The 18,099-nt window shown below is 39.9% G+C and overlaps 1 protein-coding gene across 4 annotated transcripts in view; it reads left to right on the top strand.

The window, feature by feature from the left end:
* LOC137334260 (contactin-4-like) overlaps nt 1-18,099 on the top strand; it is a 1,825,202-nt gene that overhangs the window by 437,684 nt on the left and 1,369,419 nt on the right. For all 4 annotated transcript variants that reach the window (XM_067998918.1, XM_067998917.1, XM_067998915.1 and 1 more), the window contains one exon: nt 9,835-9,912. The gene's annotated coding sequence lies outside the window, so the exon portion shown is untranslated. The remainder of the gene's footprint in view (nt 1-9,834; nt 9,913-18,099) is intronic.

The raw sequence follows: 18,099 nt of genomic DNA, 5'->3' as shown, positions 1-18,099 counted from the left end.
AGTGCTCCATAGCTCTGTACAGCTGTAACATAATTTCCACCCTTTTGTGTTCTCGCCCTCTTGAGATAAAAGCTGACATTCCATTCGCCTTTTTCATTTTTTTTGTACCTGTTGTGAGCAGGCCAATTAGGTGGATAGCAAAACCTGTCATACTCTCAGTAGCCTCTCAGACCTTTGACCAGAAATGCAGGAGGGTGGGACATGATACACCAGATTAACAGTTTGGTCACAATAATATCAGAATTCACCTCTTGGGGTCGGATGGATTTTGCATTGGATGAGATACGTGTCGTCACAGATTTTGAACTAGCCTCCTCTTACTCTACTGCAGGTAAAGGTTTCTGTATTTATCCTCTAAATATGCAAAGAGTGGCTGTGATATTTTGCAAGCCCACCCTGAACTTCAAAAAAAAATACAGTTCATCATTGAGAAACCTACAGAGGGAGAAACTGTGTTATCGCCAGGAACCGGCACAAAATCAGCAACCCATTGAAAACGCACACCCGAAGATGGAGGCCCGAGGCTTGCTTCAAGTTGGGCCTCGTGTCTATAATACCAGCGAGCTGCAGATGCCAATCTGGCGACCCAATGCCGCTGACTGGTCCAATCCTTCTCAAACACCAAGACAGCCCTCATGTAAGTTGTGGAGGGGAGGCAAACACGAGGGGCTTGCAATATTGCTGTAGCGCCAGAAGCTCCATCAGCCCCTTTATGGATAGCTGACTAGGCATGCATGGCACATGCTCCACCCTGTTTTTGCCCAATTTAGCATTGGGATCCTGAAACAGGCGTTAAGTCCCTAATTGGCATTTTAAGGGGGCCTATTGCCTGTTGTAGGCTTGGACACTTGAAAGTCGCCAGCTGCCAAATTGGCTTCCGCCCCACTTCTGGGCAGGTCAGGCATGGGAAATTGCATCCTGAAATTGGTCCCAACGTCAATTTCACACCCAAAAAGCAGGTGCGATGGGGACCAATTTCTTCCTCATGGTCTACTGCTGGTAATTTGAAGTTTTTTTTCAAGGCCAAGAACGATGGCTCGAATTATCCAGTAATTTGAATTATCCAACTTGACATTAAGAGGATACCTCTTTTCACAAGTTCAGTCTCCTACTAAAATCATTCTGGTTTCTAGATGAAATAACTTTCAGACAATTGCAAATGATAATAGCAGAGAAATTAAGCAATAGTGGAAGTTTCCCAGAGCTTCTTTCAAATAAACATAACTTCATGCAATGCTGGCAATGTCAAAATTTCAGATTCTATCATATCAAAGGCCTGGTAAATATTATGTCCTTTTCACCCCTTTATCGACAGTTATTTTATGATCAATATTTTTTATCCACTATTGCTGACATATGTCATTGCAATGAAATAAAACGTATTCTTCAACTTGGCCAAAGTAATGACCACAGAATAAATATATATTGACTCATGTGCAGATGAAGTTGTATTATTGACATTCTTTCACTCAGTAGAAAGAGTAGACAGCTCACTTCTATCTATAGCAGTACTAAATTAAGTTACCCAGTGCATTTGAAAAGATTAACGTCTCTCATTGATGCAATATCTTTTATATTTTCATACTGAACAGACTGAATTTTATTTTAAATTCCATCACCCAGCCACACCTTGATTAGGGCTTCTTTCTATCAATTGACACCAGAAACACTCTTAAAAAGGATTATTATGTTGCACATAACAGTGGTAGTTTGTGAAAATTGGCCCCTTTCTTGCCATCAGTTCCTAATTCTGATAATGAAGTTACTTGCCTTTAATAGTCATTGGATGACTTCAGCTTATTGTAATTATTTGTTGAGACAATTTGCAATTATCTGCATTACATTGGGTTTTGTACTAACATTGCATTGTTAAAGCAAAAAAGGTGAAATGTGCAGTATTTCCAAAGCTATATGAACCTTTATATTACAAAGGAAAATGACTTGTCTACAGATTTAAGGTAGAAAATGAGGAAGGCTAATAGAGGATGAAATGCATGTCTTGGTGTTCCATTGATAGCTCATCAACAGGCAATCCCTTCAGCAAGTTGATTCAGTCATTAACTGAACTGTATAAACCAGGAGGTCACATGTTCTGTCCCGAGTCTATGCTAAGGCAGCAACTCTGGCTGGGGCAAAAGGATTGCAACAATTGGCCTGAGTGCCTCCATTTTAGGGAGGAAAATAATTAACCAGTATTCCAGCTACTTATAGCTCTCCATTGACTGCACTTGGAAATGTATGTGTGTGGACGTTGGGTGAGGACAGTTTTGGACTGGGCAGTGATCTCCCCCTCCGTTGAATAATTTACAACTGTTTTTATAGGCTCATATGTTAATTTTGGATAAGGAATGGTAAGACAACTGGTGCCCATTGAATCATACCTAGCAAGGATTCAACACTGCAAGGATGCCTCCAGGAAGAGAAAGAATTTGTGGGTTTAAAAAAACGCACAATAACAGATTGTGATTTGTTTAAAATTGGGACATTAAACTTGGTGAAACCGAACAGGCAGGACATGAAGATCTTTGATGTGGATGTAATGAGGCATTGTCAAACTTAACGCTTTTCAATTTGAACGAGTGGCGCTTTTAGGTTGATGATCCATGTCAATCTCTATGTACATTTACATTGTGTAGTTAAAGGAGAAGTTTTTTTTAAATCTGAAAATACTATACATTAAATACTTTCTCAAAAAAAAAATCAATCTTAGGAAGGTTCTATTAAACAGGGAAGTATGTATAATTTTACTTTTCTCAGCAAAACACATTCAAACTTTTATGGTTTTTATACTCTTGTAAACAACTTGAAAAAGAAAAATAGTCTAAATTTCTATTTGGCTTCTTGTGAACAGAGACATCATAATGCACTTCAAAGAATGAGGAGTGGACACTGAGCAGGAGGGAGAAACTGAACAAGGGGGGGTTAAGGAAAATGAAAGCATGGTTGAAGAGAAGGATCTTAAATAGGTTTTTAAAAGGTGGTGGTGGGAGAGAGAGCTCCAGAGACTGGGGGCATACTGGCTGGTGGAACGAAGGCAATGGGAAATGAGGAGTAGGCTGATGTCAAAAGAGCAGATGGCGTACAGGGATAGACGCCTGGAATAAATCACTGAGTTAGGATGTGGCAAGGATATGGAGGGGTTGGAAGGTGAAGTTAATGATAGCTTAGGGGATGGGATGCCAATGGAGTTTAGTGAGGACAGGCTGCAGGTGAGGAAGTTTTTTGGATCAGTTGTAGTTTGTGGAGAGACTTGAAGTAATGAGCATTTCAGCAGCAGAGGGGGAGAGCAGGAGGTGGATGATGTGTCGAACTGAAAGAAAACGTATGTCAAGGAGAAAGCTCAGCTTATGGTTGAACTGTATACGAGGATTTGGACAGTTTCTTAGCAGTTATCATAAGGACAGTTAATAGCTTTAATAACAGAGAAGTCAACAAAATAATCTTCAGTATTTAAGAACTAGAGATAACAGCTCTAATTTTCATTGGTGCATCTATGGTGGAGGACACTTGAATGGCGCAAAAGAAAGAGGAAATTCTAGAATAAGTGACGTATATCATGAATTCTGGAATAAGGGACGTATATCATGAATTCTGGAATAAGGGACGTATATCATTAATTATGCCACTCCATATTTTCCTGGGACTTTTGTGCCACTCCGCCATTTCACTCGCTGAAAACGGTTGGACGGTATTTATCATACCGCCCCATTATCCCAAAATTCCTTTATTGGCTGCGTGCTTCTGGATTGGCCACTATCCTTGCTATGGTATATTCATAAGAACGTAAGAAATAGGAGTAGGCCACATGCCTCCTCAAACCTGCTCCGCCATTCAAGAAGATCATGGCTTATGTTCCACCTCAGCTCCACTTTCCCACCCGATCCCCATAGCCCTTGATTTCCCCCATTGTCCAAAAATCTATCTATCGCAGCCTTGAACATATTCAGCTACTCAACATCCACAGCCCTCTGAGGTGGAGAATTCCAAAGATTCACAACCCTCTGAGTGAAGAAATTTTTACCTCATCTTGGTCCATATCTTGAGACCATGACCCCTAATTCTAGACTCTCCAGCCAAGGGAAACAACCTCTCTGCATCTACCCTATCAAGCCCTCTAAGAATTTTCTAGGATTCAATGAGATCACCTTTTATTCTTCTAAACTCCAGAGAATATAGGCCCATTCTACTCAATTTCTCCTCATAGGACAACCGTCTCATCTCAGGAATCAATCCACTGAACCTTTGTTGCACCCCCTCGAAGGCAAGTATGTCCTTCCTTAGGTAAGGAAACCAAAACTGTACACACTACTCCAGGTGTGGTCTCACCAGAACCCTATATAATTGCAGCAAGACTTCCTTACTCTTAGCCTTTATTGCAAGGGGGTTGGAGTATAACATACCATTTGCCTTCCTGATTGCTTGCTGTACCTGCATACTCACTTTGTGATTCATGCACAAGAACACCCAAATCCCTCTGACGATCAACATTTCTTAGTCTCTGACCTTGTTAAGAAATATTCTGCTTTTCTATTCTTCCTACCAAAGTGGATAATTTCACATTTCCCCACATTATACTCCATCTGCCACCTTGCCCATTCACTTAACCTGTCTATATCTCTTTGCAGACTCTTTGTATTCTCTTCACAGCTGACTTTCCCACCGAGCTTTGTATCGTCAGCAAACTTGGATACATTACACTCAGTCTCTTCATCTCAGTCATGGATATAGATTGTAAACAGCTGAGACCCAAGCACTGATTCTTGTGGCACTCCACTAGTTACAACTTGCCAACCTGAAAATGACCCGTTTATTCCTATTCTTTGTTTTCTGTCCATTAACTAATCCTCAATCCACACTAATATATTAGCCCTAATCTCGTGTAACAACCTCTTGTGAAACACCTTATTGAATGCATTTTGAAAATCCAAAGATACTACATCCACTGGTTCCCCCTTATCTACCCTGCCAGTTACATCCTCAAAAAACTCTAATAGATTTCTCAAACACTATTTTCCTTTCATAAAAACCATGTTGACTCTGCCTAATCATATTATGATTTTCTAAGTGCCCTGTTACTACGTCCTTAATAACACATTCTAGCATTTTCCCTGCTACTGATGTCAGGCTAACTGGCCTATAGTTCTGTCTTTTCTCTCTCCTTTCTTGAAAAGCGGGGTCACATTTGTTACCTTCCAATCCATGGTGACCGTTCTAGAATCTAGAGAATTCTGGAAGATCAAAATCAATGCATCCATTATCTCTGCAGCTGCCTCTTTTAAAATCCGAGGATGTAGGCCATCAAGTCCAGGGGATTTGTCAGCTTTTAGTCCCATTAATTTCTTCAATACTTTTTCTTTATCAATCTTAATTGCTTTAAGTTCCTCAGTCTCATTAGACCCTTGGTTCCCTACTATTTCTGGTATGTTTTTTGTGTCTTCGACTGTGAAGACAGATACAAAATATTTGTTTAATGTCTGTGGCATTTCCTTATTCCCCATTATAATTTCTTCTGTCTCTGCCTCAAAAGGACCTATGTTTACTTTTGCTAATCTCTTCCTCATTACATACTTATAGACGCTCTTAGAATCTGTTTATATATTTCTTGCTAGTTTACTCTCCTTCAATTTTCTCCCTCTTTATCAATTTCTTGGTCATCCTTTGCTGATTTCTAAAACCCTCCCAATCCTCAGGCTTACTACTCTTTCTGGCAACATTGAAAGCCTCTTCTTTTAATCTAATACTATTCTTAACTTCTCCAGTTAGCCATGGTTGAATCACTTTTCCCATGGAGTGTTTATTCCTCATGGAAATGTGTATTCGTTGAGAATTATGAAATATTACTTTAAATGTTCGCCAATGCTTATCTCCCATCATATCTTTTAATCTAATTTCCCAATCTAGCTTAGCCAACTCGCCCCTCATACCTACATAATTTGCTTTGTTTAAGTCCGAAACTAGGTTTTAAATTTAAATACGTCACTCTCAAACTCAGTGTGAAATTCGATCATCTTATGATCACTCTGCCCTGGAGGATCCTTAACTATAAGAATACTAATTAACCCTATCTCATTGCACAACAATAGATCCAAAATAGCCTGTTCCCTCGTTGGCTCCTCAACTGATTCAAATCAGCTTTCATTAAAATTTGGCGGTAATGTGCCACTAGAGGATCGGACCGCACATGAGTCTAACTCAAGGCATTCATTACCAAAATCGCCGATACGGGACAATCTGGGTCAATATATTTTTGCTGTAATGGTGCTTCCGCTGTTTTCTATGTCAAGCAGATGTATTCAGTGCCATGATTATTAGTGTTTGAGTATGTCAAACTGATGACTGTTCACCCCTCCCCAAACAAAAATCACTAAAGCTTGCAGTTGTTCTGCGCTACCCATCTGAGAATGGTTGCTGTCGATTGTGAAGCACTGGTGGCAACACCTGCATTACACTGTTGACAGAAAATCACACACAGCCTGCCTGGCAAAGCTTCGGCAGGCCAGTACATATTTAATGTTTTGAGCGCATGGGTAGGAATACTTTTCTCTCAATATTAAGATGTCTCTGCTGTAAATGTTTAAAGTACCCAGGAAGCCGAAAGGACAATTTGAGCACTTTTTAAGCCTGAGCAGAACACAGCAGGTTCATGGTCCAGATGGCTTAATACCACAGCCGAAAGTATTTTTACTCATGGAAACGTCAACATTTCTTGAAGCATATTGTAATAGATTCAATTTAATTTAATTTTGCCACCTAAGTACTGGAAGAATGGTATTCAGAATAATGCCATCAGTTTTTGTTGTACTATTTAGCAAATACTTATTTTTGTAGTAACTTGGCAGTATCTTAAAATTTTATGACCATAGTTACAGAGGTCAAATGCTCATAGAAATTAAAGCACTGAAAGAGGTCATTTGGTCCACCATGCCTGTGTTGATGCTAGCTCTTCAGCTAGAATTAGCCACCCTAATTCTTTTCCATATTCTAATTTAGGCTGCCAGTTGACTTCAACTAAACTATTGACATTTCCTCTCATTTTCCTGGTCAATCACTTCAATTCAAATTGAATTTTAAAAAAAGGACTTGCATTTATTCAGTACCTTTCACATCCTTAAGATGTTTCAAACTGTCACTTTGTGCACAATAAGTTCTCACAAACAGCAAGGACATAAATGAACAGTTAATCTATTTTGGTGGAGGGATAAACATTTGGTAAGATTTTTGGGAACTCCCTGCTCTTCAAAATAGTGCCACGGGTACTTTTACATCTACCTGAACAGGCAGGTAGCACAATGGTCTGATGTCTCAATGAAAGACAGCACTTCTGACCAAGCAGCATTCCCACTGATGTGTCATCCTAGATTATGTGCTCAGTCCTGCAGTGGGGATTGAACCCAAAACCTTTTGTCTTGAGGCAAGCATGCAACTACTGAGTCATCTGACAATCAATTAATCAAAAGTAGGGGGAGAAAGGGCATAAGGTAGATAGGTCCATTCCAAGTTACAGTAAATATTTGATTTCAGCAATCAATGGAAGACAACAGCAATTACTTTAAAAAAAAACCAAGTATGACAGTCCAGTCTCTATTAGACATTACAAGGTTGCATACAGTACACTGACACAAAAGTATATATTTATCAGTCATTATTCATTCCAATTCTCAGTGTACATAGGAAGGACAATCCCAAAGCTGTGTGTTTTGGGAAACTTTTGCTTTCTTTAGAGTGTTTTCTTTAAAGTGTGTTTATTTATCGCTTTGGTATGTAGGAGTTATAGTCATTATTATCCTTAAGGAAGTTCAGAGCAAATGACAGAACATTTTATACGATAACTCTAAAATAAGGAAATAATGGAATCAAAAGACACTTTCAATCTTTGAATTCACTGATCAAAGTAATAAGAACTCTAAGAATCCATTCTCAGTTTAAAGTACATTTCCTCACACAAGAGGAACCATTCAAGAAATTGGGTATATATATATGACTGGAAATTAAAATAATTGACACTTTTGTATAACATTTCATTTTGGTAGATTGCTTCAAGGGCAGAAGAGCTTTAAAAATAACCCTGACAGAATGAACAATATAGCAATTTCTTATCAGTCTGCCACCAGGTGCCGATTGCAAGGTAGCACAGCACCCACATGTTTATGCATGCACACAAATGCATTGTGGGACTTGATGGGGTGACTGCGGATGAAGGGCAGGAAGCTTTTGGAAGCATTTATTTTTGCCAGCAAATGCCGACAATGCTGACAGCGCTTGGGAAACACTGACTGTCAGTACCAAACACTGATGGGAAAGAGATGACCAGAGCAACTTTCAAATTTTCCCATCTGCTTTACAAACATCCTAGGTTGTCTGGCAACTTTAATAACTCACTTTATCAATTGGTAATTCCAGAAACAAGTGACATTCAGTTGCCCAAATCCAAGCAGCGATGCCTACTTTCCTGAAATTAAAAGTTTTATTGATAACATTAAACATTTAATAACAGCACACTTTCTTTTATGAAAGGTTGGAGCTGTTTGGTTTTTTTTCCAGAATGATCCAAGTTGGTGTCTATTGAGCATGGTCTTGTTACCCACAGGAAGACAAAATCTTGTAGGGTCGAGCTGAAAAGTCTGAGATGGACACATATCACCGTAATTTCCTTAGTTCTATTATTCATCACACCCACGTTGTGAGAAGTAGACCTTAATTTGAAGAATAAGGACTGCTCCATTTAAAAGTAAGCAATCAATCTATTCCTATGGATGGGAAATTGGTCCATGGAGGATGGGAACTGGGCTTTTAATCATCCAGACCAACAATCTAGATTAATCCATGCAATAACTGAAAACCATTAACTCATGAATTCTTCATCACAGACAGTTAACTTCAATGTTGTTGTAAGTTTTTAAAACAACAAATTTCAATGTTATATAGTTGATGATTTTACTAATAGATTTGCATATAAACTTCTGCAGTTTGGCGTTCATTTATGAAGGTTTTGTGTAGCATTAAATGTTAATGTTAAATATTAGTGTGTACTAGATATCAATTTCAAATGAGTTCAAGCCTAAATTAGCCCTTCCTTATAATTTAATGTAAAAAAAACTAACAATATTCCCCAAATCATGTAACCTTCCTCTCCTTCCTCCAAAAAAGTGGTTCAAATCTTTGTAATTTGAAATTGAAAATTACTATTTCAGTGATGATGCACTGTGATGATGCCATTAATCAGCAAGTGTGCGATGTGGGAGTTACCATGACAGCTGTGATTCACAGATCTGCCAGTCTCATTGTAGATTAACAGTGAGCATCTTTGTTTCCAAACACTTCAACTTTAATTCATCAAGATTTAAAATGGAATTGTAGAGGAAATGTGTGTGCTCTTTTGAACTGGAATGACTATTCAAGATACATAGATTCATTTTTAATCTGTAATATTGTTTTTGGCATTCGCACCCACCAATAGATCAGTTTTTGCTTTTCAAAAATATGCAAACCCTCATAACACCATCTGGCGATCAGTTGTGCTTTAAGTTCTGAGACATTTGATATGTGGAATTGCTCAGCCTCTGCTGACTGTCACAGAGCCCTCTAGTGACTGAACAAAGAGGGGGAAAAAAAAGATAAAGTAAAAAATTATTTAAACCAACTTGTGGCTTCACAGGAGGAAGTACTATCGCCACTGGTTATGGAGACGACATTGACTTAAATGTTCTTCAAACTGAATTCTCAAATAACTTTAAAAAATTATACAAGAAGAAACAGACTGTGTTCTACATTTCTCGGTAAGACATGATTTCTAATAATTTTTGTAACATTTGTCTTTATTCTCTATCGTTATAGTGAAGTGTCCAGAGTACTACCTCACCTCACCCTTCCGCATGCAACTTATCACCTACATTGTAAGCAGAGGGAGCAGGGGTAAGTACAGCCTTGGTAATTATAATTATTGTGGGAAAACTACAATTATGAAACTTGCTAGTGATTGTGCATTTTAGAATGGAAGAAATATTTTTCATGTCCTCATAGAAATAGCTTGCCACCAACAGATAGGATTTGTTTAAAAAATAAACTGGAGTAAAAATTTACACTAAGTTTCTAAAACAAGATATTTAAATATCGTAGTTGATATTGTTGTGCCTCACAGAAAGCAATATTTGTTACAGCACAACTCAGATGCTATTTTGACCTCTTAAAAAGCAGCAACCCAAATGCTCCTGCGTTTGCACTAGATGGTTGGGGAAGGAATTAGGCCATTCACAAGACGATATGGTAAATTGTCAACTTGCTGCCTGGGGATAATTGCCCAATTTTCATTTCTGTTAAAACATGAAACTGGCTGTCAGGTGCTGTACAGTTTCATTACTTATCCCCAGACTCCATATTGTGCCTGCACATTAGGTTTCCTTTCACTTCATTTTTGTTGCACTTCCTTCCCCTCTTCCCTTTTAACTTTGGTAAAGGCTCCTAACAGGTTGAAGTGCCTTTTGAACCTATATGACAAGTTACCTTTGAATTGCCACATCCCTGTAAAATTCACGCACAGCATTTAAAAAAATTTCCTGCAAATGGTTCAATTACAGTCCATTTTCCAGTGACTTAGCGAAAGATAATGGATGATTCTTGTTGGACTGTTTAAAACCAAACTTACTATAATGAGTCAATAAAAGTTGTCCTTCCCCTCCAAAAGTGCCATATTAATAAACATTTCAGAACTAGTAAAGGAATTTCTGATAAAGACAACACACTACCGAACAAGATACTTGAAATGTGCCAAAAATGTGGAGCCGCATCCTCTTTAAGGGTTCTATCAATCATGATGCATACTTGTACCCATTCCAAATGGACTTTATCAATATAGTATCATGGTAGTATCATGGTGTGATACAGCACAGGAGGAGGCCTTTCGGCCCATCGTGCCTGTGCCGGCTCTTTCCCCATAACCCTGTAAATTTTATCCCTTCAAGTAGTTATCTAATTCCCTTTTGAAAGTTACTATTGAATTTGCTTCCATCACCCTTTCAGGCAGTGCATTCCAGATCAGAACAACTCGCTGTGTAAAAGAATGTTTCCTCATGTCGCCTCTGGTTCTTTTGCCAATCACTTTAAATCTGTGTCCTCTGGTTACCAACCCTTCTGCCACTGGAAACAGTTTCTCATTATTTACTCTGTCAAAACTGTTCATGATTTTGCACACCTCCATCAAATCTCCCCTTAACCTTCTCTGCTCCAAGCAGAACAACCCCAGTTTCTCCAGTCTCTCCATATAACTGAAGTCCTTCATCCCTGGCACCATTCTGGTAAATCTCTTCTGCACCCTCTCTAAGGCCTTGACATCCTTCCTAAAGTGTGGTGCCTAGAATTGGACACAGTACTCCAGCTGAGGCCTAACCAGTGTTTTATTAAAGTTTAGTATAACTTCCTTACTTTTGTACTCTATGCCTCTATTGATAAAGCCAAGGATCTCATATGTTTTTTTAACAGCCTTTTCAACTTGTCCTGCCACCTTCAAAGATTTGTGTTCATGCACACCCAGGTCTTGTTGTTCCCGCTTATAAATTGTACCATTTAGTTTATATTGCCTCTCCAGTATTGGGACAGAAAAGGAGCTGGACTGGTGAGATGGGCTTCATCTAAACAGGATTCTGGTCATATTCCGAACGGAAAGGATAAATAGGGCGGTGCATAAGACTTTAAACTAGCAAGATGGGGGCAGGGATCTGGTAGCAATAACAAAAGTGTAAAGGGCAGACCTGGAATAAAGATAACATAAATGGACAAAGAACAAATACGGTTATAAAACAGAAGTATAAAAGGACTGATAAAAAAAAATAAAAGAAACAACTATTAAAGACAAATTAAACTGCCTGTACAGCAATGTACACAGCATCCAAAATAAAACGGGGGAACTGGAGGCAATAATCCGTAGCGAGGAACCAGCTATAGTAGGAATAGCTGAAACATGGCTACATAAAGAACGACAACTGGCAGCTAAATATCGCAGGTTTTAACATAATCAGACAGAATAGGAAAGGAAGAGGGGGGGGTGGGTGGGTGGAGTAGCTGTTCTAATTAGAGATAACATAATGGCAGAAGAAAAAGAGACATAACTAACAGAAGGCTACAAACAGTATCCATCGGGATTGAAACAAAAGATAAGGGATCGATCACACTAATAGGGGTATAGAAATGACATAGAATAATAATCATGGGAGATTTTAACTACCCACAAATAAACTGGCACGAAGAGGTAGGTGAAGAAGGATACGGAATTGAGTTTTTACAATGTGTGCAGGATTCCTTTCTTACTCAGCTTGTGAAAAATCCAACAAGAGAGGAACCACTACTGGATCTCGTAATGGGAAATAGAACATAGAAGTGAAATAAGCTGAGGGAAACATCTAGGCAATAGTGATCACAACATAATGAGGTTTAAGATAAAGATTGAGAAGGACATTAGTAAGACAAAGACCAAAGTAAAAAATTGGAATAAAGCTGATTTTAAGGGGATGAGAATGGAACTGGGGAAAATAAACTGGAAAAATTTACTGACAAAGAAAGAAATAGGACAGCAGCGAGAAACATTTAAAACAATGATCAAAAGAGTCCAGGAGAAATATATCCCGCAAAAAAGCAAGAACAAACTAGTCAGTAATGACACACCATGGATGAATAAAGAAATAAGGGCAAAATTGAAACTAAAGAAAAAAGCATACACTAAGTACGTAGACAACAAAGGAGAGGACGACAAAAGAGAATACGAAAACATTAGGAAAGAAGTCAAAAAAACAACCAGGAAGGCAAAGAGAAACTACAAAATTAAACTATCAAGGAATATAAAAAGAAATAGTAAAGTATTCTATAGACACATAAATAACAAAAGAAAAATCAGGATCAGGATAGGGCCACTGAGAGATACACACAATAAACTCACAGGAAATGATAGCAAAATGGGAATAGTGCTGGAGGACTGGCGGACAGCTAATGTGATTCCGATATTTAAAAAGAACAAGGCCAGGGAACTATAGACCAAATAGCTTAACGTCAGTGGTAGGAAAGATAATGGAATCTTTACTCAAAAGATGTAACAGAAAAACATCAAAAATTGAAAATATAATAAAGAATAGTCAGCACGGATTTCAAAAGGGAAGGTCATGCTTGACCAATCTTATTAAATTCTTTAAAGAAGTAACTGAAAGGGTAATGTAGTAGAAGTAATATATTTGGATTTTCAAAAGGTTTTCGATAAGGTACCACATAGTAGACTCATGACTAAGTTCAGAGCATGTGGAGTCAGGGGACAAGTAGCAGAATGGATAGCAAGCTGGCTACAAAACGGGAAACAGAGAGTAGGGGTTAAAGATAGTTACTCCGACTGGCAAAAAGTGGGAAGTGGTGTTCCACAAGGGTCAGTGCTGTGACCACTGTTGTTCACCATTTACATTAACGATTTGACTTGGGAATCAGCTGTACAATTTCAAAATTTGCGGATGACACCAAATTGGGGGATATAGTTAATGCTGAGGAGCACTCCAACAAAAAACAGAAAGACATTAATAAACTTGCAGAATGGGCGTGTAATTGGCAAATTAATTTCAATATAGATAAGTGTGAGGTGGTACGTTTTGGTAAGAAGAATAAGGGGGCCACATACTCCTTGGAAAATAAGAGTCTAAATGGGGTAGAGGAGCAGAGGGATCTGGGGGTACAGATACACAAATCACGATCGGTAGTCACGCAGGTTAATAAGGCCATAAAAAAAGAAAACCAAGCACTGGGGTTCATTTCTAGGGGGATAGAATTAAAAAGCAGAGAAGTTATGTTAAACTTGTGTACAATATTGGTTAGACCAAACTTGGAGTTCTGGTCTCCATAACATGAAAGAGGCTTTTGAGGCACTGGAGAAGGTGCAAAAATGATTTAGTAGGGTGATACAAGAAATGAGAGGATATATCTATGAGGAAAGATTGAACAGGTTGGGGTTCTTTTCTCCAGAAAAGAGAAGACTTAGGGGAGACCTGATAGAGGTCAAGATTATGAATGAGTTTGATAGGGTAGAGGTAAAGAAGATGTTTCCACTTGCGGGGGAGACCAGAACTTTGGGCCATAAATATAAGATATTCACTAATAAATCCAATAGGGAATTCAGGAGAAACTTCTTTATTTAGAGGGTGGATAGAATGTGGAACTCTCCACCACAAGAAGTAGTTGAGGCGACAAGCATAGATGCACTTAAGGGGAAGCAACATAAACACATGAGGGAGAAAGGAATAGAAGGATATGCTGATAAGGTTAGTTGAAGTAGGAAGGGAGGAGGCTCGTGTCGAGCATAAACACCGGCATGGACCTGTTGGGCTGAATGGCCTGTTTCTTTGCTGTAGATTCTGTGTGATTCTCCTCATTCTTCCTATCAAAATGTATCACTTGACAGTACTCTGCATTAAATTTTGTCCACCATACGTCTGCCTATTTCACCAGCCTGTGAATATCCTCCTGAAGTCTGTTACTATCCTCCACATTGTTTAATACATTTCCGAGTTTCGTGTCATCCGCAAACTTGGAAATTATACCTTGTATACACAAGTCCAGGCCATCAATATATATCAAAAAGAGCAGTCGTCCTAATATTGACCCCTGGGGAACACTTCTATACTTCCCTTCAATCTGAAAAACAACCATTCACCACTGCCTTTTGCTTTCTGTCCCTTAGCCAATTTTATATCCGTGCTGCAGGTGACCCTTTAACCCCTCGGCTTTAATTTTGTTAACAAGTGTATTATGTGGTACTTTATCAAATGCCTTTTGAAAGTCCGTACACACAACATCAACCACACTACCCTCATCATCCCTCTCCACTACTTCATCAAAGAACTTAATCAATTTAGTCAAACACGATTTGCCTTTAACACATCCACACTGACTTTGATTTATTAGCCCATACTTTTCGAATTAGAAATTAATTTTGTCCCGGATTATTGTCTCTAAAAGTTTCCCCACCACCGATGTTAGGCTGACTGGCCTGTAATTGTCGGGTTTATCCCTCCTCTTTTTTGAACAGGGGTATAACATTTGTAATCTTCCAGTCCTTTGGCACCATCCCCATATCTAAGAAGGATTGGAAGATTGTGGCCGTAGCCTCCGTAATTTCCACCCTTGCTTCCATCAGTAACCGAGGATGCATCCCATCTGGATTGGATGAATTTTCTGCTTTTGAGTACCGCCAGCTTTTAAGTACCTCCTCCTTATCTATTTTTATCCTCTCCAATATCGCTACTACCTCCTCACTTACTGCTACATTGGCAGCATCCTCTTCTGTAGTGAAGACCAATGCAAAGTATTCATTTAGTGCCTCAGTCATATCCTCTGCCTTTACAAGAAGATCTTTTTTTGTCCCCAATTGGCCCCACCCTTCCTTTGACTGCTTTTCAACTATTTTGTATGTTTATAAAAGACTTCTGGGTTCCCCTTTTATGTTAGCCACCAATCTAGTCTCATACTCTCTCTTTGCCCCTCTTATTCCCTCTTTTAGATCTTCTCTACTTTCTGTATTCAGCCTGGTTCTCTACTGTATTATGAGCCTTACATTTGTCATAAACTTTCTTTTTCAGTTTCATTTTAATGTCCCTATCTTTAGTCATCCAGCGGGCTCTAGGTTTGGATGCCCTTCCATTTCTTCTCATGGTAATGTGTCTACTCTGTACCTGAACCACCTCCACCTTGAAGGCCTTCCATTGTTCAATTACTGTTTTGCCCACCAATTTTTGATTCCATTTCACCTGGGCAAGATCCCTCTCTAACTCACTGAAATTAGCTCTCCTCCAGTTAAGTATTTTTATGCTTGATTGTTCCTTGTCCTTTTCCATACCTATTCTAAACCTGATGATATTATGATCACTGTTCCATAAATGCTCCTCCATTGAAATAAGCTCCATTTGCCCCACTTCATTTCCCGGAACTAGAACCAGTACTGCTTTCTTTCTCGTTGGATTTGAAACACATTAATCGAGCAAATTCTCTTGTACATGTTTGAGGAATTCCTCTCCCTCTTTGCCCTTTGCATTGTTATTATCCCAGTCTATATTAGGATAATTGAAGTCCCCTATTATCACTACTCTGTAGTTCTTGCAGCTTTCTGTATTTTGGCTGCAAATTTGCTCCACTCTGTCCTTCCCACTATTTGGTGGCTTATGGTATACACCTAATAGCATAATAACTCTTCTGCTGTTCCTTAATTCTAACCAAATAAATTCTGTCTTTTACCTCTCAACTATGTCATCCCTTTCCAGTGCTATAATCGTTTATTTGATCAATACTGCCACCACCCCCCTCCTTTCTTTCTCTCCTCAATACCTCGTAGCCAGGAATATTAAGTTCCTAATCCTTCCCTTCTTCAAGCCAGGTTTCTGCTATTGCCACTGCAGTCCTGCCACATCCAGTGGTGAATAGTGGTGAATGGTGGTGGACAGTTAAACAACTAACGGGAGGAGGATGGTCTCTAAACATCCACATCCTCAATGATGGCAGAGTCCAGCACATGACAAGGCTGAAGCGTTTGCAACCATCTTCAGCCAGAAGTGCAGAGTAGATGATCCATCTCTGCCTCCTCCCGATATCCCCACCATCACAGAAGCCAATCTTCAGCCAATTCAATTCACTCCACGTGATATCAAGAAACGTCTGAGTGCACTGGATACAACAAAGGCTATGGGCCCTGACGACATCCTGACTGTAGCGCTGAAAACTTGTGCTCCAGAACTAGCCGCGCCTCTAGCCAAACTGTTCCAGTACAGCTACGACACTGGCATCTACCTGACAATGTGGAAAATTGCCGGTATGTCCTGTCCACAAAAAGCAGGTCAAATCCAATCCAGCCAATTACCGCCCCATCAATCTACTCTCAATCATCAGCAAAGTGATGGAAGGTGACGTCAACAGTGCTATCAAGCGGCACTGACTCACCAATAACCTGCTTAGTTTGGGTTCCGCCAGGATCACTCGGCTCCAGACGTCATTACAGCCTTGGTCCAAACATGGACAAAAGAGCTGAATTTCAGAGGTGAGGATAACTGCCCTTGACATCAAGGCAGCATTTGACCGAGTCTGGCACCAAGGAGCACTAGTAAAATTGAAGTCAATGGGAATCAGGGGGGAAAGTCTCCAGTGGCTGGATTCATACCTAGCACAAAGGAAGATGGTAGTGGTTGTTGGAGGCCAATCATCTCAGCCCCAGGACATTGCTGCAGGAGTTCCTCAGGGCAGTGTCCGAGGCCCAACCATCTTCAACTGCTTCATCAATGACCTTCCCTCCATCATAAGGTCAGAAATGGGGATGTTCGCTGATGATTGCACAGCATTCAGTTCCATTCGCAACCCCTCAGATAATGAAGCAGTCCATGCCCGCATGTAGCAAGACCTGGACAACATCCAGGCTTGGGCTGATGAGTGGCAAGTAACATTTGCGCCAGACAAGTGCCAGGCAATGACTGTCTCCATCAAGAGAGAATCTAACCTCCTTCCCTTGACATTCAACTGCATTACTATTGCCGAATCCCCCACCATCAACATCCTGGGGGTCACCATTGACCAGAAACTTAACTGGACCAACCACATAAATACTGTGGCTACAAGAGCAGGTCAGAGGCTGGGTATTCTGAGGCAAGTGACTCACCTCCTGACTCCCCAAAGCCTTTCCACCATCGACAAGGCACAAGTCAGGAGTGTGCACAAGTCAGGAGTGTGATGGATTACTCTCCACTTGCCTGGATGAGTGCAGTTCCAACAACATTCAAGAAGCTCGACACCATCCAGGACAAAGCAACCCGCTTGATTGGCACCCTATCCACCACCCGAAACATTCACTCCCTTCACCACCGGCGCACTGTGGCTGCAGTGTGTACTATCCACAGGATGCACTGTAGCAACTCGCCAAGGCTTCTTCAACAGCACCTCCCAAACCCACGACCTCTACCACCTAGAAGGACAAGGGCATCAAGCACATGGGAACAACAACCACCTGCAAGTTCACCTCCAAGTCACACACCCATCCCGAGTTGGAAATATATCGCCGTTCCTTCATTGTCGCTGGGTCAAAATCCTGGAACTCCCTTC

This window comes from Heptranchias perlo, chromosome 17, assembly GCF_035084215.1.
Source record: "Heptranchias perlo isolate sHepPer1 chromosome 17, sHepPer1.hap1, whole genome shotgun sequence".
Taxonomy (NCBI): domain Eukaryota; kingdom Metazoa; phylum Chordata; class Chondrichthyes; order Hexanchiformes; family Hexanchidae; genus Heptranchias; species Heptranchias perlo.
This window is presented reverse-complemented; position numbering and strand designations above follow the sequence as displayed.